Raw genomic sequence first — 14,380 nt, forward strand, 5'->3', positions numbered from 1 at the left:
CAGAAATGGTATTGGATTTGGGGTATTAATTGAGTGCTGGATAAAGGTGAAGCTTTTTTTCTCTTTTATTTATATATTCCAGTTTATAGCTACCTAGCACCCCCCCCCCCCCCCCACACTCTGATTTTATTTTTTTCCGTTGTGGGTAATGATTGAGATTTTGCCTTGAGATATTACTATACAACTGCATGTAATATACACTACATTAAAGAAGAATATGCACAGATACTGATATAAAAATCCATATAAAACCTTATTTAAAGGGACACTGTACTCAAATTTTTTCTTTTGTGATTCAGATTGAGCATGCAATTTTAAGCAACTTTCTAATTTACTCCTATTATCAATTTTTCTTGGTTCTCTTGCTATCTTTATTTGAAAAAGAAGACATCTAAGCTTTTTTTGGGTTCAGTACTCTGGACAGCAGTTTTTGATTGGTGGATGAATTTATCCACCAATCAGCAAGGACAACCCAGGTTGTTCATAAAAAATGGGCCGGCATCTAAACTTACATTCTTGCATTTCAAATAAAGATACCAAGAGAATGAATAAAATTTGATAATAGGAATAAATTAGAAAGTTGCTTAAAATTTCATGCTCAATCTGAATCACAAAAGAAAAAATTTGAGTACAGTGTCCCTTTAAGAGCTCCCAGTTTAGCACTGTTGATGAGGTGATGCTGGGACATCCACTGAAAGGGGCTTAGAAAACTGGAAAAGCAGTCACTCCCCCCTTCCCTTCATATGAAAAGACAGATTATACAAACAATAGCAGCAGGAATATTGTGGAACTGGGTCTACATCTGATATAAGCACAATGTTATGAAAAAATAAGCAAAACTATACATTGTTACAAAAACACTCCCAGACGGGCTATATAAATGGATCATCTACAAAACATTTATGCAAAGAAAAATCTAGTGTACAATATCCCATTAATAATCAGTTTTTAGTGTCATGTCCACTTCAAGAGGCAGGAGACGTTGCTGCATTTATATTCTGGAATTTGTGACTTCTTAAATATTCTGTACACTATATATATATATCTTACTATTTCAGCTAAAAAAGATGCAACCTGGGGAACAATGGCCCTGACATTTGTTGATTATATGGATGAACTGCATACATTTAATGAAAATACAGAGGTATATTACATTTTGCAGTTACCTGTAGCCTCAAAAAAGTGTGTTTAAATTAGCTCATTGTGACTGTACTCTTTTATACAGTAAAATGGCACACGTCACAAAAACTGGTAATTTTACAAAAACATTTCAATACAATATTATTTAAAAATAACCAACAAATATAATTTTTCAGTTCCACTTTAAAGGATATAAAGAAGTTAAAGAAGAAAAAAAAAGCCAATGCAAGAGGTTAAATTGTGGGATGGGGGATTTAGAAGTACTTTGTGTAATTATTACTTTATAAAAAGCAAAGCAGAAATATGGAATTGCTTTACGGCAGAAGTGGTAATGAAACAGCAAGGGAAAACAAACAATTACTGGTGAATATTCTGACTGAAATAGGAAGGGTTAAGCATGTTTGATATTACAGGGAGCAAGTACTGCTTACTAAGAGAAAAGCCTATCTGATTGGGGTGACAATACTATGTTTGGTTTGATGGAAACAAATAGAACTAATCTAACCTTACCCTTATGAAAAACAACTTCAGTGTAATGATAAATGTAGTGCACAGTATTAATGTTTGCAATTATCTCTCTGAAGTTGCTGTCTGTAGGAAAGTTATAGGAAAAACAACCACAATATTGTTCCTTCGCCCCTAGGGACAGAAATGCTATTATATTGCTATCCTCACCCCTGTATTAGACCCCTACATAAAATAGTACAGACAAGAACATTATTTTAAACATTATAACAAGGTTTTAGCCAGTGTTACCTACTGTTTGAATGTATGTCACTCAGAGCTCAGTGCAGACACTTCAAATGGCAGAGCTGTAGTGTTGAGGACCATCAGCTGCTACAAGGTGCTGTAATCTGGCAGAAAGTGACACTTTTTTTTTTCTTTTCGTCTCACTACTAAGAAAGTTGGGTAACACTATTAGTTATAAACAGATACAAAAAAGAAATTGCATAATATATTACCCAGCATACATAGGGAATGAGGTCTAACCTGCTAATCTTGCTCTGCTGTTAATACACATTGTACCTGTTTTGGACAGGTCCCACCCTCTTTTTCTTCTACCAACCTGATAAAATTCACTGTTGAGTACACCAAAGCACTTTGGGAAATGTAGTTTTTTGATTGTTTTTTTCTTATCCAGTTATAGTGAAACTGCAAACTAAACATTCAGCTAGATTACGAGTTGTGCGTTCGTCGTTTAACATTTTCAGCGTTAAAACAGCACCTCAGCCATTACAAGTCTTGTCGGTATAGCTGTACCGCAAGCCTTTTAGCCTGTAACACAACGCCAGTCCCGCACTTGTAAAAATGACGTTTTTTCCTGGGATTCCTATAGCACTGCCATTACGAGTTTTGCGGTGAGGCTAAAAAACCTGCGTTACAGCCTAAAACAACAAGATCCGTAACGCCATCTGAGAGCAGTAGTTATGAGTTTTACACTACAAATCTGTTTACAAAAAAACTCATAACTAAACTGCTACAAAGTGCACTAAACACCCATAAACTACCTATTAACCCCTAAACCGAGGCCCTCCCGCATTGCAAACACTATATTAAATTTATTAACCCCTAATCTGCAGCTCCCAATATCACCCCCACTAAAAAATTATTAACCCCTATCCCGCCGCTCCCCGACATCGTCACCACTATAATAAACGTATGAACCCCTAAAACGCCACCCTCCCGCATCGCAAACACTAGTTAAATATTATTAACCCTTAATCTGCCATACACCCCCACTATACTTAAGTTATTAAGCCCTACACCGCCGCCACTATAAAAAAACCTATTAGCCCCTACACCGCAAGCCCCCCACAATTAAATAAACTAATTTAAACTAGTAACCACTAAACCTAACGCCCCCCTAACTTTAGATTAAAATTACAATTTCCCTATCTTAAATTAAATTAAAACTTACCTGTCAAATTAAAAAAACTAAGTTTAAACTAACAATTAAACTAATATAATTATTAAACTAAAATTAAAATACCAATTAAATTAAACTAAACTACACATTAAAAAAATCTTAACACTACTCTAAAAATGACAAAGTATCTAATTACAAAAAATAAAAAAGACTAAATTACAAAATATAACAAACACTAAATTACAAAAAATAACAAACGAAATTATCCAAAATAAAAAAGAATTACACCTAATCTAATTGCCCTATCAAAATAAAAAAGCCCACCCAAAATAAAAAAAACCCTAGCCTACAATAAACTACCAATAGCCCTTAAAAGGGCCTTTTGTATGGCATTGCCCTAAGTTAAACAGCTCTTTTACCTGTAAAAAAAAAAATACAAAGACCCCCCCAACAGTAAAACCCACAATCCAACCAACCCCCCAAAATAAAAAACTAACTCTAAAAAAAACTAAGAAGGTTGGTTAGGGAAAGAATTCAAGGATTTGTAGCATTTAAGCTAAGTGCTGAATTAGGCACTATTGGATTAGATAAGGTTAGTTAAAATTTAACACTTTATTTAACATATATTCAAAGACAGACAATTTACTTAAATTGGATCACTCTGTAGAAACAAACAATCATAAATTGTTTCTATATCTTATCATTCCAAGTGACCCAACTGTAACATCATAAAACCAAACCTTTACCTTTTGGTTAAGGTTTGGTTTTATGATGTTACAGTTGGGTCACTTGGAATGATAAGATATAGAAACAATTTATGATTGTTTGTTTCTACAGAGTGATCCAATTTAAGTAAATTGTCTGTCCTTGTATATATGTTAAATAAAGTGTTAAATTTTAACTAACCTTATCTAAAAAAAACTACCCAATGCCTCGAAAAGGGCATTTGGATGGGCATTGCCCTTAAAAGGGCATTTAGCTCTTTTGCTGCCCAAACCCTAAACTAAAAAAAAAACACCCAAAAAACCCTTAAAAAAACACTAACCCCCGAAGATCCACTTACAGTTTTTAAATGAGAGCTGCTTAAATCCTATTGACTGATTTGAACAGCCAATAGGATTTTAGCAGCTCTAATTCCTATTGGCTGATTCAAATTTTTCAGCCAATAGGAACGCAATCTTGAAACGGCTCCCTTGCATTGAAGATTTAGTGTACGGCGGCGACCGTATGAAGAGGATTCTCCGCGCCCGATGTCTTCAGGGTGGACCTGCTCCGTGCCGCCGGGATCAAGATAGAAGATCCCGCCTGGATGAAGATTGAAGAGGCCGCCTGGATGAAGACTTCTTGCCGCTTGGATGAGGACTTTGCCCCCGAGATGAAGATTAAAGAGGCTGCCTAGATGAAGACTTCTCGCCACTGGGGTGGGTTTTTATTTTAAATTAAGGTTTGGGCAGCAAAATAGCTACATGCCCTTTTAAAGGCAATGCCCATACAAATGGCAATGGGTAGCTTAGTTTTTTTTAGATAGTTTTGTTTTATTTTGTAGGGTTGGGCGGGTCGAGGTTTGTAATGTTAGTGGGTTTTTGTATTTTTTTTACAGGTAAAAGAGCTGTTTAACTTAGGGCAATGCCCTACAAAAGGCCCTTTTAAGGGCCATTGGTAGTTTATTCTAGATTAGGGTTTTTATTTTGGGGTGTTTTTATTTTTTATATGGGTATTAGAATAGGAATAATTTGTATTATTTTTGATAATTTGTTTATTATATTGTGTAATGTATTTTTTTTTTTTCGTTTTGGGATGGGTTTTTATTTTTAGATTTTATTACAAGACCAGAGACTTCATATTTGCTTTACTTTCCTTTACTACTAGTGTGCAGCATTTCAAAGAATAATAAAACACATTACATAAATACAGAGAAAAAAGAACCAATGTAATTAGCCCAGGAGAAGGCTAATGTAGATATCAGGGTAATAATGGACCAATCAGAAGACCCATACTGACCAATGAGCTCCCCATCTTCCTCTTTCTTTTGCTGCTCATTCAAAAGATAAGTGTGCTGTTTTATTGCTCATAATTTTTTTTATTTATTTGTTGTTATTATTGTTTTATTTATATAAATTTTATTTTATTTTATTGCTGTTGGTTTTTTCTCTTTAATTGTTATTTTAATAACTATTTACTGCTAATTTTTTCTCCTTGTTTTTCGTATTTTCTTTTCCCCTTGTTTTTTGGCTTCCAACTGCCGTTTTTCGTTTTTCTAACATTTTTTCAATTAAAGAAAACACTCAAAAAACGAGCAAGGAATAATATGAGGGCCGAATGCCCTAGACCTCTTCTCCCAAACAATAGCAATATCACTCCTGATATTGATCCCAAAGTCCTTAAATTCATAGGTTCTCCAGGGTACAAAATCAAAAAAGGTTTGGATAGATCCTGGAAGAATTGTCAGAAAAGATTATTGGATACCATTGGTCCAATAACTAAATTATTTGAGCTTTCTGAAGAAGACGTTTTGAATGAGACTAATATGGACCCGCATACCGTTAGGGAATGGGTTCAAAGAATTGTATCCTTTGTTGGCAGTACAAATGCTAATATGATTATTGAAAGACGTAAAAATATATTACGTAGAATTGATCCTAAAATTTGCAATTTCGCAATTAATGAGATTCACTCTGATAAAGATGGCTTTCTTTTCGGTGATATATTTTTAAAATATCTTAATCAATATGCCAATACATTCACCACCCTTAACAAAGTTAAAAATAATATGAGAAAAATTTTATACACACAGAATTTCTCTGACAGGGCCAGTAAAGGAAGAGGTCGCTTTCCCGGCCGTGCCTCTTTTCTATCCAGACCTCAATACCAACAATCAAATTTCAATTATAACAAAGCCTATCAAGAACAGGGCCATTCCTCAAATTTCTTCCCAGCACGTGCCAGACCTTGGCAGCAAAGAGGATCTCACTTCAGGTCAAGACCTCGCTAATCCACAGGTAAATTCATTGTCTCTTCTTCCTCTACCTTTTTTCCCATAAAAAGTTGGAGGAAGTCTAATTCTTTTCTCTCAAAATTGGACTCATATTACTTCAGACCCTTGGATTCTGCAAACAGTTCAAGGAGTTCTTATAGAGTTTGTCTCTCCTCCAATTCAAGATGTTCTCCCTCTTCCTATTCATTTTTCTTTAAAAGACAAAATTCAAATTCAAAAAGAAATAAAAAATCTTCATTCAAAAGATGCAATATCTCTAATTTTATATCCACATTTAGCCTTTTTCAGCAATATTTTTCTAGTAAAAAAGAAAAACAGTCAATTCAGACCAGTAATAAATCTCAGTGCTTTAAACGCTTTCGTTTCTTACAACCACTTCAAATTAGAAGGTATTCATCTCTTAAGGGACTGTCTTTTAGACCAGGGGTTCTCAACCCAAGTGACCTCAAGGCCCGGTAAATTTTAGCCGGACCTGTCCAGGGCCCGGTATTCATCGGGAGTGGGTTGTAAAGTGCAGAATATATATATATATATATATATATATATATATATATATATATGTATATAAAATGAACCCACTGACACCAATATATATAAAGGACACACACATACATACATACATACATACATACATACATATATACATATATATATATATATATATATATATATATATACAGGGCCTCCATCAGGGGGTGACAGGGGTGACTCCTGTCAGGGGCCCAATGAGCCAGGGGGGCCCCATGAGGCAAGAACTAAAAAAAAATTTTTTTTTTTTTTTTTTAAATTTTGGCAGCCACCAGTGGGTACTACAGCAGAGTGCTAATTGAGCATGGGAAATGTTATTACAAGGAGTAAAGTATTAGCATTTGAGAGGATTTCTTAGTGTGCACTAAACCACTATGCTCAGTGTGAGACAGACTTGGGACTTTGTACAGTGTGTGCCTGAGTCACACGGCAGATCACTTTCATTTGAAGAGGAGGTAGGACTTACTTAGCAAATGTTTTTTATTCCTTTGTGCAAGTTTGGATTGTAACTTCAGTGTGGTAGTAGTTGTATGGTGGGGCTAGGGGTCCATAAAAACACATTTTTTTTTTAGCAGCAGTGTATTTATGATTATTTGACAATGCTGTAGAAATTCTATATTTAAAACCATGCAGAAATGTTTCCTCCTCAATACACAAATGGTAGATGCCCTTTTGGCAGATATGCATTTTATATATATATATATATATATATATATATATATATATATATATATATATATATATATATATATATATATATAACATTCCAGTTTACTGCTCCTTTATGCAAGGACTTTCCAGATGCAAGGAGGCATTTTATCTAGGATTTTTACATCTGCATAAAATGTTATACTCTCAGACTAAGATTGCTCAGTGTTTGAAATGAGACAGGTTAACTTAAAACTGTAGCTGACTTAGTTTTGAAATACATACCAACAAGCCTAAATCCTGCATTTAACCAGATCTAATGGTATGAGTACCACAGCTTATGGTCCCACCAAGACCATATAGAGTACAGCATTTTCAAAATCCATAAGTACAGCTGACAGATGGGAAAATTTGTACACTATATTTGAAGTGGTGCTCTTGGTTGGGGAAAATGGGAAAAAAACAAACAAACATATGTCAACCTTTTAAAGGTACTTTTCTTCATCTAGCCATCTACCCAGCTCATTTATGTACAATTTTGAATGCACAGAATTATTTTTGTTTGCACATTTACAAATATGATTCTTTAAAAATTGATCTCTTAATTTCTGCATTTTTTTTTTCATGCATGTCACACACTGTTGATTTAGGGGATGCAAGGTGCATAAATGTTTTCTCCTGTGAGTGTTTCTGTGGGTGTATGTGTTTATGTCTTTGTGCTTTGGTTTGTGTCTCTATGTGTATGTATTTTTTATCTGTGGGTCTCTCTGTGAGGGTGGGTGTGCTTTTTCTATGGGTGTTTCTGTGAGGGTGTTTGTGTGTATGTATGTATGTCTGTGTTTTCTGTGGGTGTCTCTGTGAGGGTGTGTGTATGTCTTTGTGTGTTTTCTGTGGATGTCTCAGTGAGGGTGTGTGTATGTATGTCTTTCTGTGTTTTTCATGTGGTTGTCTCTGTGTGTGTGTGTGTATGTCTTTGTGTGTTTTCTGTGGGTGTCTCTGTGTGTGTATATGTCTTTGTGTGTTTTCTGAGGCTGTCTCTGTCGGTGCTTCCTTGGGTGTATGTGCAAGTTTGAGTTTGTGTGTGTGTGTCCATTGTCTGTTCCTTTTTAGGACATTTTGACCTTACTACTAATTATTCAAATCTTTCTACAGACTGAGACTAACAAGACCTTTCCGGAAGTAACCACTCCACCATTTAACCTTTAAATTATTGTTTAGGCAGTTCAGGGCCCTTCCTTTCAGCCACTGCATGCTGTTGTCATAATTTAGTTGTCATCTTCCTTTGCAAAAAGATAATCAGAACTCCATATTTTGTTTTCTAAATCTCCTTTTTTTTACAAAACTGTAGTTTACCTCATTACTTGTCAGGTCAATGTAAACAAGTGCTAAGTGTCTGTCTGGGTTTCTGTGTCTGAGTGTGTTTCTTTGCGTGTCTGCTAGAGTGTCTATATGTGAATCCTTATGTGTGAGTGTGTTTGTGTGTTTCAGTGTATGAGTGTGTCTGTGTTTGTGTGTATGTTACTACCTTTACAACATTTACAAGTTTAAATAGACAATTAAGAATAAAGTGCATATACGTTTTAGTCACTTGGTCAAAAATTGCACATGTCAAAGGAGGGGGGGGCCTGATCAATGGTTGAGTCAGGGGCCCCAAAATTTCTAGTGGCGGCCCTGTATATATATATATATTACACTGGTGTACAGTGGGTTCATTATATAATAATTCATTGGTGTCAGTGGGAAAGATATATATTTATATATATATATATATATATATATATATATATATATATATATATATATATATATATAAATAACAATAGTATTGCATTGAGCAATGATACTTTTTTATTGGACTAACTATACATTTATAAGTTGACAAGCTTTCGGAAGAGTTCCTTCCTTTATCAAGTCTGCAGCAATGCTGACCAATTCAATGGAATTTACAGATTGTATCTTAAAACACAGAATAGCTAAGAAGACAGTGCAGGGAGAGGAGGAGGTGTCGTAAAAATCATGAGGGGGCTTAGGTAACAGGCAGACAGTGTCCAGTGTAGGAGAACAGACAGGGGAAATATATATATATAGGAGAAATACATACATTGGTGTACAGTGGGCTAATTTTATAATAATTCATTGGTGTCAGTGGGATCTCTCTCTTATATATATATATATATATATATATATATATATATATATATATATATATATATATATACACACACACACACACACATTGGTGTCAGTGGGTTAATTATTATACAATTCATTGGTGTCAGTGGCCTAATTATTAAATTCATTGGTGTCAGTGGGCTTACTTACCTTTGCGCCTAACCATCTGCTTCTGGTCACGATCCCCACCGCTACACGATCACAGTACACAAGTGGTCATGCGCAGTGGCACTCTGACAGGCCTGTATGGAATTTCAGAGATGTAGAGTGGCGGGCCTGTCAGAGTGAGCAGAGAAGTGGAGGTATGTCGAGTCGCGACCCACCAGCAGGGCCGGCTGTTGAGAACCACGGTTCTAGACAACGACTGGCTAGTCAGGTTGGATCTATCCGATGCTTATCTAACAGTTCCTATTTCTCCAGAACATTGGAAATATTTAACTTTTTCATGGGACAATCAAAACTGGAATTTTACTTGCCTTCCTTTTGGCCTATCATCTGCCCCTTGGATTTTTACAAAACTTCTCAAACCAGTAGTTTCTTGGTTGAGACAGAGGGGTGTTCATCTTATTATTTATTTAGACGATATTCTGTTAATGAATCAAAATTTCCTTTCTCTTCAATCCCAATTAACTACAACTATCAATCTTCTGGAGAACTTGGGTTTCTTAGGCCTAGATTTGGAGTTTGGCGTTAGCCGTGAAAACCAGCGTTAGAGGCTCCTAACGCTGGTTTTAGGCTACCGCCGGTATTTGGAGTCAGTGATTAAAGGGTCTAACGCTCACTTTTCAGCCGCGACTTTTCCATACCGCAGATCCCCTTACGTCAATTGCGTATCCTATCTTTTCAATGGGATCTTTCTAACGCTGGTATTTAGAGTCGTTTCTGAAGTGAGCGTTAGAGCTCTAACGACAAAACTCCAGCCGCAGGAAAAAAGCAGGAGTTAAGAGCTTTCTGGGCTAACGCCGGTTCATAAAGCTCTTAACTACTGTACCCTAAAGTACACTAACACCCATAAACTACCTATGTACCCCTAAACCGAGGTCCCCCCACATCGCCGCCACTCGATTTAAATTTTTTAACCCCTAATCTGCCGACCGCCACCTACGTTATACCTATGTACCCCTAATCTGCTGCCCCTAACCCCGCCGACCACTGTATTACATTTATTAACCCCTAACCTGCCCCCCACAACGTCGCCGCCAGCTACTTACAATAATTAACCCCTAATCTCCCGACCGCAAAGCGCCGCCACCTACGTTATCCTTATGTACCCCTAATCTGCTGCCCCTAACACCGCCGACCCCTATATTATATTTATTAACCCCTAATCTGCCCCCCTCAACGTCGCCGACACCTGCCTACACTTATTAACCCCTAATCTGCCGAGCGGACCTGAGCACTACTATAATAAAGTTATTAACCCCTAATCCGCCTCACTAACCCTATCATAAATAGTATTAACCCCTAATCTGCCCTCCCTAACATCGCCGACACCTAACTTCAATTATTAACCCCTAATCTGACGACCGGAGCTCACCGCTACTATAATAAATTTATTAACCCCTAAAGCTAAGTCTAACCCTAACACTAACACCCCCCTAAGTTAAATATAATTTAAATCTAACGAAATAAATTAACTCTTATTAAATAAATTATTCCTATTTAAAGCTAAATACTTACCTGTAAAATACATCCTAATATAGCTACAATATAAATTATAATTATATTATAGCTATTTTAGGATTTATATTTATTTTACAGGCAACTTGGTAATTATTTTAACCAGGTACAATAGCTATTTAATAGTTACCTAGTTAAAATAATAACAAATTTACCTGTAAAATAAATCCTAACCTAAGATATAATTAAACCTAACACTACCCTATCAATAAATTAATTAAATAAACTACCTACAATTAACCTAACACTACACTATCAATAAATTAATTAAACACAATTCCTACAAATAAATACAATTAAATAAACTAGCTAAAGTACAAAAAATAAAAAAGAACTAAGTTACAAAAAATAAAAAAATATTTACAAACATAAGAAAAATATTACAACAATTTTAAACTAATTACACCTACTCTAAGCCCCCTAATAAAATAACAAAGCCCCCCAAAATAAAAAAATTCCCTACCCTATTCTAAATTAAAAAAGGTAAAAGCTCTTTTACCTTACCAACCCTGAACAGGGCCCTTTGCGGGGCATGCCCCAAGAATTTCAGCTCTTTTGCCTGTAAAAAAAAACATACAATACCCCCCCCCCAACATTACAACCCACCACCCACATACCCCTAATCTAACCCAAACCCCCCTTAAATAAACCTAACACTAAGCCCCTGAAGATCTTCCTACCTTGTCTTCACCATCCAGGTTCACCGATCCGTCCTGAAGAGCTCCTCCGATGTCCTGATCCAAGCCCAAGCGGGGGGCTGAAGAGGTCCATGATCCGGTCAAAGTCTTCATCCAAGCGGGGCAGAAGAGGATCTTCCATCCGATTGAAGTCTTCATCCAGGCGGCATCTTCTATGGTCTTCTATCCGGAGCGAAGCGGCAGGATCCTGAAGACCTCCAGCGCGGAACATCCATCCGGCCCGACGACTGAACGACGAATGACTGTTCCTTTAAGGGACGTCATCCAAGATGGCGTCCCTCGAATTCCGATTGGCTGATAGGATTCTATCAGCCAATCGGAATTAAGGTAGGAATTTTCTGATTGGCTGATGGAATCAGCATCAAGTTCAATCCGATTGGCTGATCCAATCAGCCTATCAGATTGAGCTCGCATTCTATTGGCTGATCGGAACAGCCAATAGAATGCGATCTCAATCTGATTGGCTTGGATCAGGACATCGGAGGAGCTCTTCAGGACGGATCGGTGAACCTGGATGGTGAAGACAAGGTAGGAAGATCTTCAGGGGCTTAGTGTTAGGTTTATTTAAGGGGGGTTTGGGTTAGATTAGGGGTATGTGGGTGGTGGGTTGTAATGTTGGGGGGGGGTATTGTATGTTTTTTTTACAGGCAAAAGAGCTGAAATTCTTGGGGCATGCCCCGCAAAGGGCCCTGTTCAGGGCTGGTAAGGTAAAAGAGCTTTTACCTTTTTTAATTTAGAATAGGGTAGGGAATTTTTTATTTTGGGGGGCTTTGTTATTTTATTAGGGGGCTTAGAGTAGGTGTAATTAGTTTAAAATTGTTGTAATATTTTTCTTATGTTTGTAAATATTTTTTTATTTTTTGTAACTTAGTTCTTTTTTATTTTTTGTACTTTAGCTAGTTTATTTAATTGTATTTATTTGTAGGAATTGTGTTTAATTAATTTATTGATAGTGTAGTGTTAGGTTAATTGTAGGTAATTGTAGGTAGTTTATTTAATTAATTTATTGATAGGGTAGTGTTAGGTTTAATTATAACTTAGGTTAGGATTTATTTTACAGGTAATTTTGTTATTATTTTAACTAGGTAACTATTAAATAGTTCTTAACTATTTAATAGCTATTGTACCTGGTTAAAATAATTACCAAGTTGCCTGTAAAATAAATATAAATCCTAAAATAGCTATAATATAATTATAATTTATATTGTAGCTATATTAGGATGTATTTTACAGGTAAGTATTTAGCTTTAAATAGGAATAATTTATTTAATAAGAGTTAATTTATTTCGTTAGATTTAAATTATATTTAACTTAGGGGGGTGTTAGTGTTAGGGTTAGACTTAGCTTTAGGGGTTAATCCATTTATTATAGTAGCGGTGAGCTCCGGTCGTCAGATTAGGGGTTAATAATTGAAGTTAGTTGTCGGCGATGTTAGGGAGGGCAGATTAGGGGTTAATACTATTTATGATAGGGTTAGTGAGGCGGATTAGGGGTTAATAACTTTATTATAGTAGCGCTCAGGTCCGCTCGGCAGATTAGGGGTTAATAAGTGTAGGCAGGTGTCGGCGACGTTGTGGGGGGCAGATTAGGGGTTAATAAATATAATATAGGGGTCGGCGATGTTAGGGCAGCAGATTAGGGGTACATAGGGATAACGTAGGTTGCGGCGGTTTACGGAGCGGCAGATTAGGGGTTAAAAAAAATATGCAGGGGTCAGCGATAGCGGGAGCGGCAGATTAGGGGTTAATAAGTGTAAGGTTAGGGGTGTTTAGACTCGGGGTACATGTTAGAGTGTTAGGTGCAGACGTAGGAAGTGTTTCCCCATAGGAAACAATGGGGCTGCGGTAGGAGCTGAACGCTGATTTTTTGCAGGTGTTAGGTTTTTTTTCAGCTCAAACAGCCCCATTGTTTCCTATGGGGATATCGTGCACGAGCACGTTTTTGAGGCTGGCCGCGTCCGTAAGCAACTCTGGTATCGAGAGTTGCATTTGCGGTAAAAATGCTCTACGCTCCTTTTTTGGAGCCTAACGCAGCATTTGTTTGAACTCTCGATACCAGAGTTAAATTTATGGTGCGGCCAGAAAAAAGCCCGCGGAGCGTTAACAGCCCATCTACCGCCAAACTCCAAATCTAGGCCTTAGTGAACAAAGAGAAATCAATTCTATCTCCTACCAAGAATCTGATCTTCTTAGGTTTTCTTATAGATACTTAAAAATCTATGTTAAGCCTTCCTCAAGAGAAAATAAAGAATATAAAAACTGAAATTTCGAGGACTCTTTCCAAACAATTAGTTTCTGTCAAACAAATAGCCAGAATTGTTGGATTACTTTCATCCTCCATTCAGGCTATTTTTCCTGCCCCCCTTCATTATCGCAAACTTCAATAATTAAAAATCTCTTATCTTCAGAAAGGTTTTTCTTATTCCCATCTCATTCCTTTATCTTCAGATTCCAAGGAGGAGCTTTCATGGTGGCTTGCTCATATGGAAGCTTGAAACGGGAGAGCTATTTTTGGAAAATCTCTGGATTTTATTATAGAATCGGATGCCAGTCTTTCAGGATGGGGAGCACGTTGTAGTCCATCCATAACAGGAGGCAAATGGTCCTCAACAGAGAGAAATCTTCACATAAATTGTCTGGAACTTTTGGGCCG

General features: G+C 36.6%; 1 protein-coding gene across 4 annotated transcripts in view; it reads right to left on the reverse strand.

Annotated features, from left to right (window-relative positions):
- The window catches only part of NR1I3 (nuclear receptor subfamily 1 group I member 3), a 174,768-nt gene extending 172,677 nt beyond the window's left edge, over positions 1–2,091 (reverse strand). For 2 of the 4 annotated variants that reach the window (XM_053704675.1, XM_053704670.1), the window contains exon 1: positions 1,897–2,091. The gene's annotated coding sequence lies outside the window, so the exon portion shown is untranslated. The remainder of the gene's footprint in view (positions 1–1,896) is intronic. The other 2 variants (XM_053704666.1, XM_053704660.1) reach the window with 2 other exon arrangements.
- Positions 2,092–14,380: the final 12,289 nt, after the last annotated feature.

The sequence above is a fragment of the Bombina bombina genome, chromosome 1 (genome assembly GCF_027579735.1).
Source record: "Bombina bombina isolate aBomBom1 chromosome 1, aBomBom1.pri, whole genome shotgun sequence".
NCBI lineage: Eukaryota > Metazoa > Chordata > Amphibia > Anura > Bombinatoridae > Bombina > Bombina bombina.